Source organism: Spermophilus citellus (assembly GCF_964194105.1).
Source record: "Spermophilus citellus genome assembly, chromosome: 8".
NCBI classification, from domain to species: Eukaryota; Metazoa; Chordata; class Mammalia; order Rodentia; family Sciuridae; genus Spermophilus; species Spermophilus citellus.
In genome coordinates this window covers 2,139,115-2,160,031 of record NC_138189.1, presented here as the reverse complement: position 1 = coordinate 2,160,031, position 20,917 = coordinate 2,139,115, and the positions used below count along the sequence as shown (strand labels likewise).

Sequence of the window (20,917 nt, the reverse complement as noted above, 5' to 3'; positions counted from 1 at the left end):
TGCTTCAAGTAAGTCATCTGCTACAGGGGACAACTCACTTCTCTGAGAGGAAGGGCTCTGTGAAGGCTGGCATCTAAGATGAAACTGCATCTTTGGGACACTCTCAAAGTCAAAGACAGAGTCTCTGCTGGGAAGAGTGACCAGACTGAAAGATTTGGGGGAGCCAACAGTGAGGTCACACCCAGGCCCAGGGCAGCAAAGTCAGCACACCCAGTAAACACCATGGGTGAGAAAGCAGAAGAGGCACAGGAGCCCCCAAATTCATGACAACTCAGAAACCTGCAAACCTAGAAAGACCACAGCACTAAAAAGGGGACCCTAACATCCATTGGCAAGAGGGAACCCACCTGAACTCTCCCCAGTGGAACAGCCAACTGCAGGGCAGAACCCTCCCTACTTACATGGCCTGCTAGAAATGCACTTCCACTTCCCTGAAAAGACAGACAGGACCTCAGGACCTCACGCTGGCTGAAGCTGCTGCTTCTCCACTCAAGCAAACTGGAAGTGTCCTGATCCAGACCTCAGGGCTTAGGAAAAGCCTTTAATTACTCTGAGCGGATCATTTCTATTCCTGTGTCTCTGGATGTTCTCCTCAGATGAAAACTCAGAAGATTCTTTAACAATAATCACAGCTTAAAATGATCACTGCTTACCATGTGCCAAGTACTGATTTGAATAAACTCATTTTTATATGTGTCAATTCATTTTTCCTGCATATAAGGACACTGAGGCCCAATGAAGGTAAAGCAGGCAGGAATGGGCAGCCAGGCTGCACAGGTCCCTCCTCATGAAACTGTACTCTGCCATTGCAGGCTTCATGTCTCAGCACAGTTCAAATGAGAAACAAACCCAAAAATAAAGACGTAAAAATTAGACAAAGCACCGTGTCTCTGCTGTGTCCCACACATATCTCCAGTTAATCAGGAACTGACTACCTAGGTGGGTCCTCTTGTTCCTCTCGCCACAGTGGAATCTTTAGCTAACAGCATCCCAGCCTAAACCTTCCACCTTTTTTTTGTTGAATACAGATGTCACTGCTTTTAACTAGAGCTTCTATCAATCCTATGATGGATAACTAGAGGAGAATTCCAGTTAGTTGCTTCAGGTCAAATAGGCAATAATCAGAGAAGCAGTGATTTAAGAATGGTGTAGAGCTGGCCCTCTACCTTCTTATGGCTGACAGTGGGACCTCAAGCCCACACACAGGTCAGGACCAGGCCAGGAGTCAGGCAGCAGTCCATTCCCAGTACTGTGAAGCTTCAACATGCATGAAGCATCCTCACCTCCACCTAGTGAACAAATGAGATGACGCAGCTGAGAACACGCTGAAGAAATGGTAGAACAGGATAGAGCCGAAATCTTCATCCTTATGATCCCCAACCTCCAGACTTAATGTTTCCCAAACCCAGCTACAGAGAATGCAAGTCACAAAAGCAAGGCTGGGCCAGACACAGTGGTGTGCAACTGTAACTCCAGTAATTTGGGAGGCTGAGACAGGAGTATTAACAATTCAAGGCCCTGTCTCAAAATAACAAAGGGCTGGGAAGCACCTCAGTGGTAGGAGCTCCTGGGTTCAATCCACAGTACAAAGGAGAGAGGAAAGAAATGCAGGGGACCCAGAAGCACAGCTAGCATGCGTATTTCATAGGGACACTGCCAAAGCCCACTGCAGCCATTTCACACACCGCAGGCACATCCACACAAAAGCTACTCGATTCAACAACCCTGTGAGGAATCTCATCTGCTGATGGAAGAACTGACTCAGTTTGCGTGCCACAGGCCTCAGTAAAGAAATGGCCAACTCTGAACCCAACCCCAAAAACCACTCACTGCAAATGCCACGAACTGTCGCACAGGAGTCAAAGGGGTTGGTGCAGAAAGAACAAGAAGGCCTCTCTCTTCCTCCCAGTTCAGCACTGTTTCCCCTCATTTAGCATACAAAAGGGCTCAGAAAATACCTGCCAAACGAATCAATGCTAAAGAAATACAGTAATCATTCTGTGTTACTAACAAAATTTACTTTCATTCCAAATCATTCTATTTAAAGTGACATCCATTACTTTCACATGGCCCATGAGCAATATCAATCTATACACTTTTAAAAAAAAAATTTAATATTCATTTTATAGTTGGACACAATACCTTTATGTCATTTATTTTGTACGTGGTGCTGAGGATCGAACCCAGGGTCCCGCGCATGCGAGACGAGCACTCTACCACTGAGCCACAACCCCAGCCCTTTTTTTTTCTTTTTAACGGGGTTGAGGATTGAACTTGGGGCCTCACACATGCTAGGCAAGCACTCTACCCCAAGCTACATCCCCAGCCCATTCCACATATTCTTAAGTGCTTTCAAGAAGAAATTCCACAAAGCAAACAATCGAGATTTCAAGAGAGGAATCTGGGAGACATAATGGTATATACTTTTTTTTTTTTTAAGAGAGAGTGAGAGAGGAGAGAGAGAGAGAGAGAGAGAGAGAGAATTTTTAATATTTATTTTTTAGTTCTCGGCGGACACAACATCTTTGTTGGTATGTGGTGCTGAGGATCGAACCCGGGCCGCACGCATGCCAGGCGAGCGCACTACCGCTTGAGCCACATCCCCAGCCCATGGTATATACTTGACAATGACTGACACCACACAAGAGGCCTGCACTGGAATTACTGGATGAGTCACCTGTTCTGAGACGCTCTCCCTATTTGCGCTACTTTATGGTACTGTGACTGTCCTTCTGTCACTACGGTATTTCTTATTTTTACTCAAGTTTTCAAAGTTTACTGTTTACTCAAAGAAAACTTTTCCTGGTTTGTTTTCCCTTGCAGCACTAGGAATCAACCAAGGGCCTTGCACATGCTAAGCCAGCCCTCCACCATTGAGCCACACCCAGCCCGAAAATTTATCCTGAATTTCATTCCATGAGGGCAGTATGCTAAGACTAAGTGATGGTTTGGTTTGAATTTTTATTGGGGTGGGGGGTAGGGAGGGTAAGTTTGACAGGGCTGTAGGTAAAAGGAAGATTAAAATACTGACCACAAAAAACAGGCAGGTTCTTTCAGAATCTAATGGTCAGCAACTGAATATTGTCAAGTGACTGGTTCACTGAGAAGACAAATGATAAAAGGAAGCTTTGAACCAAGAGTGGCTAGGGGATGAGAACTACACAACCGCTGAGCAACTAAGGAATGTATCCATGTTATGTATACACAAAGGCCGGAGCACAGCTGCTCAGCAATCTCTGGGACTTCTGAGGACAGTGCCAGGTTTCCTTCTTAAGCTACAAAGGAAGCAAAAGCCAGCTAGGTGCAGCAACTTAGTGAAGTCCTAAGCACGCCCCTGACCCACTTTTCTTTTTTTCTTTTGTTTTTATTTCATCTAGCTTTGAATACGTTGACACCATTCCACCTTAATATATTTATACCAGGCACAGCAGCACATGCCTAATCCCAGTGGCTTGGAGGTTGAGGCAGGAGAATCTCGAGTTCAAAGCCAGGCTCAGCAACTTAGCAAGGTCCTAAGCAACTCAGCAAGACCCTGTCTCTAAATAAAATACAAAAAAGGGCTGGGGATGTGGCTCAGAGGTTGAGTGCCCCTGAGTTCAATCCCCCCCACCCCACCCCACCCCAAAAAAATCCAAGTGATATTTTATTTTTTTTTAATTTTTTTTAAAGAGAGAGAGAGAGAGAGAGAGAGAGAGAGAGAGAATTTTTAATATTTATTTTTTAGTTCTCGGCAGACACAACATCTTTGTTGGTATGTGGTGCTGAGGATCGAACCCGGGCCGCACGCATGCCAGGCGAGCGCGCTACCGCTTGAGCCACATCCCCAGCCCCACAAGTGATATTTTAAAGGGTAAAATTTAGCCACAAAAGGAAAATAAAGTTACCAAAAGCGAATTCAGACAAAGGGAAATAACATTTTTATTATTAGTTTTTACTTAACCAAAACAGTGCCACAACAGACATGACAGTAGGAGACAGGTAGAGGGGAGAATCCAAACTCAAAAAGGTTCCACTGACAGGCCTTGGAACTTGCAGATCCTGTACGGCTTCAAATGCAGCAAGAAGAGACACAGCACTGCTGCCACACTTCCCAGAGAGTTGACATGCACTCAGTGGTCAAGCCTTCGCTGAGCTCTACTGAGAGGCTACCTGAAGCCTGCCCCAGGCACTGTCCAACCACCCAAACACCCGAGGAAGTCACCAAACAAATGCAGGTTTCTGCCTTCAGGGTGCACACCTTCCCAGAGGAGCCAAGAGGACAGGGGCCACAAGCAAACCACACAGCAGTCCCTCTGAAGGGAAGGCCCATGGGTGGAGACTGGAGCCCAGGAGGTGGGGAGGAAGTCACATGTTAGGCAGGAAGAGCAGAGGAAGCCCAAGAAGGGGACAGCCAAGCAAAGAGACTCAGGTGGTGATGGCCATGCACCCAGAAAAGCACTCCAGGCAGGGGGCAGCCAGAGCCAAAGCCAAAGGTAAGAACTGTGGAGGGGAGAGAGTTCATTAGTGGGCTTTTGTCACTAATACTTGAGAAAAACAATGCAGAGCGCAGCTCCACTTCTCTGGGCCTGAGGTGAGGTAGAACTTCACGGCAGAGGCTTGGTGGTGAAAAGCTGCTCAGCTCATGGCATGAGGAATGGGGAGAAAGGGAGATCCAGGAAGGGGCAGGAGATTTACCTTCCAGGAAGCACCCGTGATCGTCCTCCAATGAGGCTCCACCTCCTACAGTTTTTGCCAACTCCCAATATTCTATTCAGCTTTGAATCCATCTATGGTTCATCAACTGATGAGATTAATGGCCTCATGAGCCAATCGCTTCTCAAAGATCTCTGAACACTGCTGCAAATGGCCTGGCAAACGGCCATTTGAAAGAAGCAAAAGCCAGCTAGGCGTAGTGGCCTGGAATCCCAGTGGCTTGGGAGGCTGAGGCAGGAGGATGATGAGTTCAAAACCAGCCTCAGCAACTTAGCACTCAGCAGACCCTATCTCTAAATAAAAAATTAAGAAAGGCTGGGGTGGGGCTCAGTGGTTAAGCACCTCTGGGTCCAATCTTTAGTACCCACAAAAAAAAAAAAAAGGAAGCAAAAGCCAAGAGGCAAAGCGGTGAAGCAAAGGGCTGAGCACCTGGTTCACTCCACACTCAAAACCAGCCCCAGAGGTGGGACCAGAATCCCAGCACCACCAGAAAATACAGAGTAATTATTTTTTTTTTAATATTTTTTTTTAAAGAGAGAGTGAGAGAGGAGAGAGAGAGAGAGAAGAGAATTTTTAATATTTATTTTTTAGTTCTCGGCGGACACAACATCTTTGTTGGTATGTGGTGCTGAGGATCGAACCCGGGCCGCACGCATGCCAGGCGAGCGCGCTACCGCTTGAGCCACATCCCCAGCCCCCAGAGTAATTATTTGCAGCTCCTAAAACCCTGCCTAGTGGGAGCCTCTAAGACCCACTGTCTCCACCCAGCTACTAGCAGCTCCTTCCCTGGTCACCTTAGGCTCTCAGGAGCACCTGGCACTGCCCTGCCTCCTGGGGAAGCACTGTCTTTCTCGTACATCTCTAAGCACTCCTGTGAGCCTCCCTTGCTGTCCCCCAACCACTCTTTGTTGAGGGGGTGCTCCGGTATCCTGAGCTGCTGCTTCTACCTGACAATACTGCTTGCTGTGCTAACAGCAGCATGCAGGCCCTCCTGTGTCTCAAACAGCACCTTGACATGTGACTCTCCAGCCTGGCTCTGTAGGCACAGCCTAGAGAGCTTCAAAAACACTGTGGCAGGGCTGGGGATGTAGCTCAAGCGGTAGCTCACTCGCCTGGCATGCGCGGGGCGCTGGGTTCGATCGATCCTCAGCACCACATAAAATAAAGATGTTGTATCCACCAAAAACTAAAAAATAAATATTAAAAAATTATCTCTCTAAAAAAAGTTTTAAAAAAAACAACACTGTGGCACCCAGCACACCCCAGTCTCTGGGAGCGGGACCTGGACATCCACCCATGCAAAGCTCCAGGTGACTCAGATGGGCTGTGCCAGCACAGTACCACTGGACACACAGCTCCATCTCCAGGCCTAACTCAACTTCCCTGACTCCACTTCCATATGTCAATGCTGACAAAACACCCACTTGGCCATCTACAGTCCAATCACACCTAACTCACTCACAGGGAGCTTCGCGCTCCCCAGTCTTATCTCCCTGCTTCTACTTCTGTTACAATTCATTCTCCACAAAATAAATTCCAAGGCCATGTGCCTGCTTACTTCCCACCAATGGCTTCCCACAGCCGAAGAACAAAGTCGCAAACAAAGTCTTGACCAAAGCCTGCAGGGACCTCCCGGAGTGGCCCAGCCCAGCCTTTTCCTCCCTCACCATGTCCCAGATACACCAGCCCCCCCCCCCCCCCCCCCCCCGTCCTGGAGCACACCCAGAATCTTCCTGCTTCCAAGGCCTCTGGACTGCTCTTCTGCCTAGAACAACTGGGTTCCAGCTACTTTGAGGGTCTTACTCCTCATCAGTCAGGACACAGGTCCAACCCCACCTCTGAATTTTGAAATTGACTTCCCTGACCACCCACATGAAGCAGCCCCACTCTGGGCTCTCATTCACAAGGGTTCTTGTGTCTCCTCCCCCACCGCCCAGCACCTGTCACCACCACCAAAGAAGAGTCTCCAGAGCAAGACTGCTGAGGCTCAAATTCCAGCCCAGCAACTGACGGCCCTGTAACCTTGGTACGGCTTAACTTTCCTTCATGAACTATGAGGCTAACACTAGTACCCACCTCATACAGCTGATGCATGTCAGACATAGAGAAAAACTGAAACGAGGCTGCTAACAGGACTGTCTCCCCGTGGGAAGGCGCACCCCAGAAGGGCCAGAGGCTGTCTCATTCACTACTGCACTCCGAGGCAGTCACATAAACACATATGAGGGACAGATACAGGTCCAGGGTGAGCACGATGGACTGGCAGTGCTGATCTAATTCTCACTCTGGATTCTAGTGGCATCCGACTGTGTGACACATCCGTCATCACTCACGATACACAACGCAAGAGACTCTGAGGGCAGACAGAGCACACAGATTCCTATCTCTAGCTCGCCACTCAGAAAGAAACTCCACCCTGCAAGGGGACAACTATGCATCTAACTGGGTTTTGTGTCTGAGTTAAATGGGTTTATGTTTCTAAGAATGATGTCAATTCCCAAAGCTGAGATGCAGACGGATCACAGCTGCATCTGCCTCCAGCTGACTAAATTTGGAGACACCAGCATGTATGGCCCTCAGAGGCAGGGAAATAGAAAAGGGAACTCCAGACCTCAGAAACATTATAACTCAGTGAGTGGGCACTCCAGTGACCCACCAAGACTACAGGAAAACCGGCCAAGTCAGAAAGCACAGACTGACCAGACACTCAGTATGACAAGACCCTCTGCAGATCTGATAGAGGCAGGAACACTCTACAATCTAATTCCAATCAAATACATCAGGAGGGAATAATGGCACTAGCCTGAGACTATCTCCCTCAAAAAAAAAAAAAAAAAAAATGGACATGTACAGGGGATATAGTTTAATAATTATAAAATTGTATGGAAATGTATTTTGTCATAAAGATGATCTTATAAATAATAGCTAAGATGTAGCCAATCATTTAAGCTATAAGTTTTTAATATTTTTTTAGTTGTAAATGGACACAATACCTTTATTTTATTTTTATGTGGTGCTGAGGATCAAACCCAGTGCCTTTCATATGCGAGGCGGGCGCTCTACCACCCCCAGTCCCAAGCTATAAGTTTTTTGTTTGTTTTGTTTTTATAATTTTTATTTATTTTTATTTATTTTTTTTATTGGTTGTTCACAACATTACAAAGCTCTTGACATATCATATTTCATACATTAGATTGAAGTGGGTTATGAACCCCCAATTTTACCCCAAATGCAGATTGCAGAATCACGTCGGTTACACATCCACAATTTTACATAATGCCCTATTAGTAATTGTTGTATTCTGCTACCTTTCCTATCCCCTACTATCCCCTCTCCCCTCCCCTCCCATCTTCTCTCTCTACCCCATCTACTGTAATTCATTTCTCTCCTTGTTTATTTTCCCATTCCCCTCACAACCTCTTATATGTAATTTTGTATAGCAATGAGGGTCTCCCTTCATTTCCATGCAATTTCCCTTTTCTCTCCCTTTCCCTCCCATCTCATGTCTCTGTTTAATGTTACTCTTTTCTTCCTATTCTTCCTCCCTGCTCTGTTCATAGTTGCTCTCATTATATCAAAGAAGACATTTGGTATTTGTTTTTTAGGGATTGGCTAGCTTCACTAAGCATAATCTGCTCTAGTGCCATCCATTTCCCTGCAAATTCCATGATTTTGTCATTTTTTATTGCTGCATAGTACTCCATTGTGTATAGATGCCACATTTTTTTTATCCATTCATCTATTGAAGGGCATCTGAGTTGGTTCCACAGTCTAGCTATTGTGAATTGTGCTGCTATGAACATCGATGTGGCAGTATCCCTGTAGTATGCTCTTTTAAGGTCTTCAGGGAATAGTCCGAGAAGGGCAATAGCAGGGTCAAATGGTGGTTCCATTCCCAGCTTTCCCAGGAATCTCCAAACTGCTTTCCAAATTGGCCGCACCAATTTGCAGTCCCACCAGCAATGTACAAGTGTACCCTTTTCTCCACATCCTCGCCAGCATTTGTTGTTGTTTGACTTCATAGTGGCTGCCAATCTTACTGGAGTGAGATGGTATCTTAGGGTGGTTTTGATTTGCATTTCTCTGACTGCTAGAGATGGTGAGCATTTTTTCATGTACTTGTTGATTGATTGTATGTCCTCCTCTGAGAAGTGTCTGTTCAGGTCCTTGGCCCATTTGTTGATTGGGTTATTTGTTATCTTATTGTCTAATTTTTTGAGTTCTTTGTATACTCTGGATATTAGGGCTCTATCTGAAGTGTGAGGAGTAAAGATTTGTTCCCATGATGTAGGCTCCCTATTTACCTCTCTTATTGTTTCTCTTGCTGAGAAAAAACTTTTAAGTTTAATTAAGTCCCATTTGTTGATTCTTGTTATTAACTCTTGTGCTATGGGTGTCCTATTAAGGAATTTGGAGCCCGACCCCACAATATGTAGATCGGAGCCAACTTTTTCTTCTATCAGACGCAGAGTCTCTGATTTGATATCCAGCTAGCTCCCAAGCTATAAGTTTTTTAAAAAGCATATACAAGCCTCAGCAACTTAGCAAGTTCTAAGCAACTCAGTGAGATCTTCTCTCAATTAAAAAAAAAAGGGGGGGGCTAGGGATGTGGCTCAAGCGGTAGTGTGCTTGCCTGGCATGCATGCGGCGCTGGGTTCGATCCTCAGCACCACATAAAAATAAAATAAAGATGTTGTGTCCATCGAAAACTAAAAAATAAATATTAAAAAATTCTCTCTCTCTTTAAAAAAAGAGGGGGAGGGGCGGGGAATGTGGCTCAGTGGTTAAATGCCCCTGGATTCAATCCCTGATAACAGAAAAATTTTAAAATAGCATGTACAAAATTGTACTGCAGAGGCTGGGGTTGTGGCTCAGTGGTAGAGCACTCACCTAGCACATGCAAGGCCCTGGGTTCGTTCCTCAGCACCACATAAAGATAAATAAAATAAAGGTCCATCAATAACTTAAAAATATTTTTTTAAAAAACTGTACTGCAGGGGCTGGGGATGTGGCTCAAGCGGTAGCGCGCTCACCTGGCATGCGTGCGGCCCGGGTTCGATCCTCAGCACCACATACCAACAAAGATGTTGTGTCCGCCGAGAACTAAAAAATAAATATTAAAAATTCTCTCTCTCTCTCTCTCTCTCACTCTCCTCTCTCTTTAAAAAAAAAAAAAAACTGTACTGCAGCCATGGAACAGGCAAATATATATAAAGTGGCAGAAGCCAACATCTGCTAAACAACGTGTCTATCAACCTCTCCTCTTGCAGCCCTACTACCTGTTGGCTGAAATAAGAACACGCTGCCTGCTAGGCTACGGCTGGGTCCCAACAGCTCTTTCTTCACTGAGATCAGTCTCCCACAGGATAGCCTGCAGTGCATGGCCAACGCTTCCCTCTGATGGAGCCAAAGTTTCTGCTTTCTTTGGCATTCCTCTGGGTAGTAGGCGAGAATGATTTTTTTTTTAATTTATATCTGAAATTGCCCTTATGAACTATTCATTTCCTTCCTCTAACTACATGTTGAGATCTGGATGTATTTATTCTGTAAATTTGAAAAATTTGTCTTTTTATCCCCAGATCATCATCATAATTTTATTTTTCAATGAGTAAATACTTGAGCATTTGCATACTGACAACTACACGTCATTATTCCTTCACAGGCATACACCTAACAAAATGTTCCAAGAAAGTTATTTGGATTTTTTTGGTTTTTTTGTTTGTTTGTTTTTGGTACCAGGGATTGAACTCAAGGGAGCTTAACCACTGACCCACATCCCCAGACCTTTTTTTATATTTATTTAGAGACAGGGTCTCGCTAAGTTGCTTAGGGCCTCACTAAGTTGCTGAGGCTGGCTTTGAACTTCCTATCCTCAGCCTCCTGAGCTTCTGGGATTACAGGCATGCACCACCACACCCATCCCAAGAAAGTTTTAAAGCATATCTCTGATGAACATTTTATTTGCTTCCTCTCCACAGCATCTATATAATTTTATATATTTCTCTCTAACCCATCTGAGATTCATTTTGATAAATGGTATGTTCTCCAGTTATCTCAATGCCATGAATCCCTCCCCCCACAAGGTGAAGTGTCTTTCTGCTCCCCTCCAGGGCTTTGGACACACACTTCAACCTAGCAGCAGCAGTGCCCCACTACTGCTTTATAACCTTCGACTTAGACCTTGGGTAAGTTCATCATCTTCTGTGTCTCAGTTTCCTCATTTATAACAAAATGCACTTAGTCATATGTTCCAAGACTGCCGAGGCCACAAGGAGGGACAAGTGTGAGATGGGCAGCAGAATGATGGCACACAGCAGTACCCTACAAACAATGAGCATGTTAATCGTTCCAGTACCTGATGAGAAAGCAAAAGTAACATACCAAAAACTTCACTTCAAAATTTCAAGAATATTAAGTGTAACCAACTAAAGTTAAAATGCATTTTAATTAAAAAATAACATTCGATGATAAACTTATTTTACCTTTCAGTACCTGAAGTACAGCTCCCCATTCCACCTGACCTGACATCTCTGGTGAGATTCCTCACTTTAACTCAGCCCCTTAACCAACAGTCTCGGGCGTGGTTTCTAAAACAACCCTAGGTGAGGCAGTTAGAGATAAGCCAACCATCTGTTTCACTGAACTTATATTTCTAAAATCTGTCTGATATCACTAGCACAGAAAATAATCTGGCTTGGGTCTTCGTAAACACTCCATTCTCCTCCTAGTGCTGACTGACCAATAAAGGTGTCTGAGTCATATCTGGAGTCCAGACTCTGGACCAGACCCTAACTGCTGATCCCAGTTCACAGCCCGGCTGTGCTAGCTTAGGCACACTCTTTTTTCTTTTTTTTTTACACAGAATTATTTTTTAAACAATCAGTCTGGTTTTTCACTGATGGAAGACCTCTACTCACAATGTGTGATTTCTTTTTTTTTTTTTTTGAGAGAGAGAGAGAGAGAGAGAGAGAGAGAGAATTTTAATATTTATTTTTTACTTATCAGCGGACACAACATCTTTATTTGTATGTAGTGCTGAGGATCGAACCCGGGCCACACGCATGCCAGGAGAGCACGCTACTGCTTGAGCCACATCCCCAGCCCTTAGGCACACTCTTATTCTCTATATGCCTCAGTTTCTTCATCTATAAAATCAGAAAATCATTATCTATTTATTTTGTTGAAGATTAATTTAGTTAATTTACATCAAAGGTTTAGTATAATGCACACAGTAAACTTCAAATAAATGTAGCAATCAATTTTGTAAGCAGCACCAGCAGCATCTGTATGGACTATATAGACAAGAGTAACCCTTGTTGGTAGGAGCACAGGACACATATGACCACCACTTAATAGTTCCCTCTTACCAACCATCTCCCTGCTCTGCAGTGAAGTCTTAATCCAACCACTAGACTGCAGCTTACCCAAAGCAGGAGTCATTCAATATCATTTACCTCTGATATTCTCAACATAATACTCTGAACACAGTAAACATTAAATAAATTTTTATTAATGTAACAATGAAATGGTACTATATAATAAAATCAGCTGGGTGCATGCCTGTAATCCTAGTGACTTGGGAATCACTGAGGCAATTTTGTGAGACCATCTCAAAATTAAAAAGAAAAAGGGAAGAACAGATTGACTTTAGATTAGGTAGAGGAAAGTGAAGAGAGGCGAGCAGGTAGAGAGGTAGGAAGGATAATAGACATTACTACCCTATGACCGGTGGGATTCTACATCGGGCATGACCAGAAGAATGAGAAATTATACTCCATTATGTATGATGTATGAAAGCACATTCTGCTGTCATGTGTAAAATAAATTAAAAATTTTAAAAAGAAAGGCATAAAAGGGGCTGGGTTGTGGTTCAGTGGTAGAATGCTCACCTAGCATGTTTGAGGCACTGGGTTTGAGCCTCAGCACCACATAAAAATAAATAAATGAAATAAAGGTTAAAAAAAAAGAAAGGCATAAAAGATAGAACTTATATCAGAAAATGTTTAGTTAGTTCCTATTCATTTTATGGCCTAAAAATTATTAATCTCCCCTAAATACTAATGAATAATAAATAAATAACAGCATAGTTACCTACAAGATTTTTGCATAAAATCCTGTGAAAGGATATCTTCTTACAGGCTGTTGGTAGTCACCCTATATTGGTGAGCATGCCTGGTGTTCTCCTAAATGACCTGGGTTCAACATCTGCTCTGAGGATAGGTTTTTCAGGTTCAATAATTAAAATACAATGATCTTATTACCAAAAAAAAAATAAAAAATAAAAAGAGAAAGAAAGAGGGGGGCACCTGGGTTAAATTCCCTGTACCAAAAAAATTATATATTATATATCTATCTATAAAATAATTATGTACATATAAACATTTGCAATAGAACAAGAGAGCAGTGAACACAGCCTTAGAGGCATACACTTTTAGTTCTAGAAGGAAGTTTAGATGTCACCATATCACTTCACAGATAACAAAATTGAGTTTCAGAACGTAATAACTTCACCAAAGTTTCATGTATGGGCCAACCTGAATACCAAGAGACCACTGACACGACACTCACCCACTCCATAGACCCCAGGCTACACTTCAGGATCAGCCTCACAACTGAACACGCTCTTCAGACATTTTCACACACACCCAACCACCATTTTCACTACTAATAACATTTAGAATTATCCTAAATAAGGCACTACTACTCAAGTAAGATTTTCCATGAAAACAAATACTAGGTTGTGTGAATAGAGCATATAAATCTATGACGTACAGCTTTCATGAGGGTTCTACTTCACCCTCAAACTGGCACACCAAGGGATCAAAACAGAAATTACCCACCAAGAAAAACTAAAATGGGGCTGGGGCTGTGGCTCAGTGGTAGAGTGCTTGCCTAGCACGTGTGAGGCACTGGGTTCAATTCTCAGCACCACATATTAATAAAAATAAATGAATAAAGGTCCATCGACAACTAAAAAAATTAAAAAGAAAATCTAGAATGTTTTCTCTTTACTGTTTACCATTTTCTTAAAGAAGAATCACTATACTGTTTTTTTATAAAACCATAAATGATAAAAATTGCTGTGATAGGAACCATCTCAGTGACCTCAAAACTCCCATAGGAGGGCTGGGATTGTGGCTCAGAGGTAGGGCGCTCTCCTAGCACGGGCGGGACCCAGGTTCAATCCTCAGCACCACATAAAAATAAAGGCATTGTGTTGTGTCCATCTACACCTAAAAAAAAAATATTAAAAAAAAAAAAACTCCCACAGGGATCTACCCTTATGTCCTACAGAGAATACCTCAGCAAGATCCCTTCAAGTGCAGGACCTCTCTCTTATTCTGCAGGTCCCTGATGCCCACTACTATCCCTGGTCCAAGGAAGGCTTTTTATTTTTTATTTTTGGTACTGGGGATTGAACACCCAGGAGCACTCAACCAATGAGCCACATCCCCAACCCCCATTTTTTTAATATTTATTTTTACGTTATAAGTGGACACAATACCCTTATTTTATTTATATGTGGTGCTGAGGATAGAACCCTCAGATAGATACCTCGGATTCACTGTGAGGGTGAAGCCAGTGGAGAGGACTCACTCTCTCCTGCCTCTTTTGCACCTTTCCTCTGCACAGACAGGAGGGAAGGGAAGGGAGGAAAGTACGAGGCCTATGGCCCCACACTCCTCCATCTGGACAGGACCACTGCTGGTACTGCCTTACACAGAGATGGAGACCTTCACCAACATATTTTCTTTTTTTTTTTAAGATATATTTTTGAGAGAGAGAGAGAGGAGAGAGAGAGAGAGGAGAGAGAATTTTATTTATTTTTTTGTTTTTCAGCGGACACTACATCTTTGTTTGTATGTGGTGCTGAGGATCGAACCCGGGCCGCACACATGCCAGGTGAGCGCGCCACCGCTTGAGCCACATCCCCAGCCCATCACCAACATATTTTCAATGACAAAACTGTCGCCCACACCCTGATGTGATGACTCTAACACCGTCACTATACCAATGACAGCTGGCTGACTTCAGTGAGAATGAAAGTCCTCCTCCAGCATTCACCTTTTTACATCTGGACTGAGATATCTCACACCAAAACCTTCACCCACTTCAACTGCACAGCTGTGGCTTTGGCATTCTCAGAGGGCTGTGCAGCCATCATCACAACCTAGATACCATGACATTTTCACACCTAAAAAGAAATCTCACTCATACTAGCAGTCACACCTCATTCCTAACCCCCTCCTCAGCCCCAGCCCAGATGACCACTCATCTACTTTCTGCCCCTATTGGTTTGCTTATTCTGGACATTTCACATGAATAAAACCACACAACACCTAACCTTTATGTCTGCTTCCTTCACCCAGCATGTTTCCCAGGTGTCCAAGCTGTAGGAGGTATCGGTGCTTCAACACTTTATAAGCTGAAAATTATTCCACTGTATGGAGAGTCTACAATTTTGCTCATACACTCATCAGCTGATGGACACCTGGGCTGTGTCCACTCTGGGGCTATTAAAATAATGCTGCTGTGAACCCGCACACACAGGATTTTGTATAGACATATGTTTTCACTCAGTATTTACATTTTCAAAGTGTTTTCACAATTTCTCTCCTCTGTGTCTTAGAGTACTTCATTTTATGAGGGAGAAACAGGCTTGAAAGTGAGCGAGTACCCCCTACTGCTGCTGACAAACAAAAACGTAAATTTAAGCCAGGTGGTAGAAGCCTATAATCCCAGCTGCTCCAGAGGCAGGAGAATCGCAAACCATATGCCACCCAGTCATTCCTTAATTGGGACAAACTTCCCAGGAGAAGAAAACAGGGCATTCCCTGTATGGCAGTACACCGTACAAAACAGGCTTTCAGTGAACACAAATAAACATATGGGACCGATGTCCGAGTTAAAAGCTAGACTAGCAAAAAAGCTTGCGAAAATAACATTTTTTACATGCTGTTGTCATTTCATACCAGCAGAGCAGATTCCTAAGAAACTGTTTAGTAAAAAGTTAGGACAGGGCTAGGGGTGTGGCCCAGGGACAGAGACGCATTTGGCATGCAGAAGGCCATGTGTTCAATGCCAGCACCAAACCACATTCTAAAGCTGGGTGCGCCTGCAATTGCAGCTGCTTTGGAAGCAAAGGCAGGAAGACCACTGGAGCCCAGGAGTTCAGGGCCCACGTGGACAACACAGGAAGATCCCATCTCAATCTCTCTCCCTTTTTTAAAGCTGGGATAACTGTTCTACGTACTCTAGTCCTATGTAACTTCTTCCTATGTAGTGTAAATTCATATAAAGCCTTGTCAAAATATGTTCAACACTGTGAAGGTAACAAGATCAAAAACAATTGTTCTTGGGGCTGGGGATGTGGCTCAAGCAGTAGCGCGCTCGCCTGGCATGCGTGCGGCCCGGGTTCGATCCTCAGCACCACATACCAACAAAGATGTTGTGTCCGCCGAGAACTAAAAAAAATAAATAAATATTAAAAAAAAAAATTCTCTCTCTCCTCTCTCACTCTCTCTTTAAAAAAAAAAAAAACAATTGTTCTGGTTCAACTCAGCACCACAAAAAGAGAAATGAAAAAGAAAAAAAGAATGCTATTTCTGTTAGATGTTACTCATAAGAATTGTTTAAAAAGGAGGCTGGGGTAGTGGCTCAGCAGTAGAGCGCCTGCCTAACATGGGCGAGGCCTTGGATTCAGTCCTCAGCACCACATAAAAATAAATAAGTAAAAAAAAGGTATCGTGTCCAACTACAAGTAAAAAATAAATATTTTTTTAAAGAATTGTTTAAAAGGGGAAAAAAAAAAAAGCCAAAAAGGCAAACTGAATTAAACTTGCTTCCCTTCATTCCTTCCAACCCAAGTGTCCTGAACGCAGAAAGTCAGACAAGTATTAACTATTAAACAGTTCTGTTAAAGTTTAATATTATATTATGCTATGCTCAATTCCTAACTATGTTAAGGAACCATGTGACAGCTGATAGGCTCTGACCGAACTAAGGAGGTATTAGTATATTTAATCTGTTAAGTAACTGAGTCTTACATAAGGTTCAGCATTTAAAGCCTTATTAGAAAATAAGGTATTTCAAAAAAGGACATCCCTTATACCTGCCCAAGTAACCATTCAAAACATGAAGAAATAACTAAGTGACAAACAGTGGGCTTTTTGCCTTAATGAGTTTTAATTCTCAAGGAACACAATATACATAAAAGAAAAAGATGTTGCCATTCACAGCCAACACACTACAGCTGCGGGCCAGAGGGAATTTTAAAGAGCAAGAGAAAAAACATGTTACAAAAGGCCCAAGCCAATAAATATATCACACTGACTGAATGATTTCTGATAGGGAAGTAGAAACAAAGTTTAAAGCTTGGACTGAAAAAAAAAATAATCTTTTCTTTTTTTTATTAACTTGCTGTTTATCACAAATTCTGCTTATTAGACATTTTATCCACAATCCCTACAGAGAACAAGCTTACAATAAAGGTGCAAACTGCTCTGCCACACCCTCAGATTCTAGACCATGCTCCTACCTGCACGAAGAACTTTCAAGGTAATGTAAATCATATTCTAAAAAAAAAAAAAAAAAAATTAAGTGTATTAATACCACAAGCAAATATGCTGAACAAGGAATCAGATCAATGTCTTTTTCCTGTGGAAATGTGACTTAAATACGTTGAATTACATTTTACCATATATAAATTACATCAATTTAAAAACTATATTTTACCAGCTGGGGTTGTAGCTCTGTGGTAGAGTGCTTGCCTAGCTGAGGCACTGGGTTCAATCCTCAGCACCACATTAAAATAAATAAAGGTCCATCAACAATTAAAAAAAAAATTTAAACTATATTTTACTATGCTTTTCTTTCAATATTCTCATTCTGAGAATTATAAAAAACTGAAGATGGAGAATACACACACACACACAGTACACACCCAGCGCTCTGCAAGACAGGGAGTTCTAGAGTCAGAGCCTGTGCCCTGCCTAGTGAAAACAAGAGCTGAGATGTCAGAAGCAAGTGCAGCTGGCACCCACGCACCACCAGCTGATGTACCCGACCCGGTTGACTGTACTGGGTTCCCTTCTACCTCTCTTCCAATGAGGCAGGACCTAACTCTGCTCTTCCTAAATGTACATGATTTCACACTATTTTCACAAAGCAAAGAGTGGGACAGAAAACCAATTAAATTTATGCATGCATTTAGAGCATATCCAGAAATATTAAAGATGTCTGCTTGGGAATAATTAATAGCCATTTTTAATTGTTTCATTTTGTCTTCCTCTACTTTGATTTTTCTTTTAACACACCACTAGCCAGTTCACTTACACTACAGCTAATGCCCAAAAGGCACAAGTAGGAAATATCCCTTCTCATTTATAATTCAAAAAACAAGATTAAGGGGTCTGGGGTTGTGGCTCAGCGGTTGAGCACTCACCTAGCACATGCAAGGCGCTGCGTTCAAGCCTTGGCACCATGTAAAAATAAATAAATAAAATAAGGGTATTAAAAAGAAAAAAAATTAAGTAATTTGGCTAAAACAGAAGTTGCACCGCTAGGTATAACCAGGTTTTTGTAACTCCAAGAACTTCTATGAAACCATTAGTGAAAAATGAGTTTGTAGCTCAGTGGTAGAGTATTTGCCTCGCAGGTGCAAGGCACTGGGTTCGATCCTCAGCACCACATAAAAACAAATAAAACAAAAAAAAAAAATGTATTGTGTCCATCTAAAAAAAAAATTAGTAAAAATAAATAAAATTTTTTAAAATGTTAAAAGGAAAAACAAAATATAAAAATTCATTCTGGGACAGCACTTTACTCAAGGAAAAGTTAATATTTCTTGCTGAAATTATTATAATGGACAGTGCACAGTCTACTCACAGGGAGTCTAGGAGCAGGATGGAAGCAGGATATCATCTATAGTCCTAAACAGACCAAAGCATGGTGTTTCCAAAGAACCAACACAGGCAGACAAATTCTGTCCAGAAGTCCAGTGTCAAATCTGACCTAATAAGATTTAAGACTCTGGGCAAGAATTAACAAACACAACTCTCCCCAACCAAATCTAGCCCAATGCTCATATTTTTAAGGTTCACAAGCCAGGCGCAGGGGTGTACCCCTGTAATCCCAATAACAAGAGGTTGAAGAAAATGGATCAAAAGTTCCAGGGCAACTTATGAGATATATGATAACCACATGCATATCACTCATGGCTGTTTTTGTTCAAAATACAGATGAGCAGGCTGGGGACATAACTCAGTTGTTAGAGTGCTTGCCCCGCATTCCAAGGCCCTGGGTTCAATCCTCAGCATAATAATAATAATAATAATACAGATGAGCAGTTGCAACAGAACACCTGGCCCTCAAAGCCCAAAATATTTACTACCTGGCCCCTCACAGGAAATCTGCCAACTCCTGCTTTAGGGGAATTGATGCCATATCTCCTGTAATAATCATCCATGAACATTCTTCCTCATAACCAAGCTTTTAAAAAATAACTAAAAATCTTTAATTGAACAAATATTTCTTAAAGACCTACTGTTTCTGGCACTGTGCTAGACTGCAGAAGTACAGTAGTGAACCAACACAGGGATAGATGTGAATGCACTGAGGGGGAGACCAGGACAGCAGCTGCCAACAGAGGCCTCATGTTAGGACTGAGGAGTCCACCAAGGGGGGCAGCACCGGCCAGTTAAAAGCATCATTTTGAGGGCAGGACACCCCAGGCCTGGACTCCATCTCCACAACTCCACATCTCCAATGGTATTTTATGAAAAACACCCTAAATGATGGGCAGGAGCTGGGAAGGAAGCGTCCAGGAGACCAGCTGGAGGTTGCTATGGAGTCCATGCAGTGACAGTGGAGGCGGCACAGAAGGACTGCCTGAGGAAGCATCTTGAAGGCAGAACAGATGTGAGCAAATCGTTACACATGACTACAGCTACAGCCCCCTCGCTGTGGGACCTGGGCAACTCAGTAAAACTCCTGGTTTGCCATCTGAAACAGGACCTGCTTGTCGGGTTTAAGGATTAAATATACATAAAAGCACAATACCTAGCAAACTGCATGTGCTTAAAAAGATGAAAAACAAAATGTATAATGTGGACTCTATACTTTCTATTTTACCAATATAAAAGCATATCCCCATTTATCAACAGTCGCCTCAACAGAGGAACACACTGCGAGGAAAACGCAAAGGCACTGCCCACAGCAGACTGCACCCACTGTGCGCAGGCAGTGCGGCAGCGCCAGGGGTTTTAGCCAGCTTTTTTGCTGCTGTGACTTTTTTGCTGCTCCCTCAGGGCTCAAGTTGAGGCAGAACATCATGGCAGAAGAGTGTGGCAGAGGGAAGCAGCTCAGGTGACAATCAGGAAGCAGAGAGATTCCACTCTCCAGATCCAAAATATATTCCCCATAGCCACAGCCCACCTGCCTCCAGTTACCACCCAATTAATCCTATTAGGGATTAATTCACGATGGGATTAATTCACTGATTAGGTTAAAGCTGTAACGGTCATTTCTCCTCTGAACCCTCTTGCATTGTCTCATGTGTTAGCTTTTGGGGGATTTCTCATATCCAACCATAACACCAGTCAAATGGAGGACTGTCATTCTAAGAGCAAGGCAGCAGGGGTTGTTTGTTTGTACGAGGAATTGAACCCTTTTGTTTTTATAAAACTTATTAGTCTGAATACATAATCCAGGCAAATAATCAAAATTCCAAAGGCATATAGATGTTCCTATACTTATGATGGAATAATGGCCTGATAAGCCAATTGTAAATGAAAATACTGTAAGTTGAAAATGCATTGAATACACCTAACCTACTGAACATCTGGGCTTAGCTGAGCCTACTTTAAATATGCTTAGAAGCTGGGCACAGGCCTATAATTTCAGTGACTCAGGAGGCTGAGGTAGGAGGATTGCAAATTCAAAGCCAGCCTCAGCGACTAAACATGATCATCTCAAAATAAAATTTTAAAAGGACTGGGGATGTGGCTCAGTGGTAAAGTGCCCTTGGGTTCATTCCTAGTTCTGCCAAAAAAAGAAAAAAGAAAAAAGAAAAAGATGCTCAGAATGCTGACATTAGCCTACAGCTGGGCTAAAAAGTCATCAAGCACAAAGCTGATTTATATTAAGTACTGAATATCCCCTGTAATGTATTAAATACTGCACTGAAAAACAGAATACTTGCATGGATATGCTTTCATACCACTGT

At 42.8% G+C, this 20,917-nt stretch overlaps 1 protein-coding gene across 11 annotated transcripts in view; it reads right to left on the bottom strand.

The window, feature by feature from the left end:
- ADD1 (adducin 1) overlaps window positions 1-20,917 on the bottom strand; it is a gene marked incomplete at its 3' end in the record, with an annotated part of 72,964 nt that overhangs the window by 46,189 nt on the left and 5,858 nt on the right. The window contains exon 2 of one of the 11 annotated variants that reach the window (XM_081304072.1): window positions 17,231-17,267. The exons of 9 other annotated variants lie outside the window; for them this stretch is intronic. Of the gene's footprint in view, window positions 1-1,166; window positions 1,290-17,230; window positions 17,268-20,917 lie in introns of all 11 variants that reach the window. One more of the 11 variants, XM_081304070.1, reaches the window with a different exon arrangement.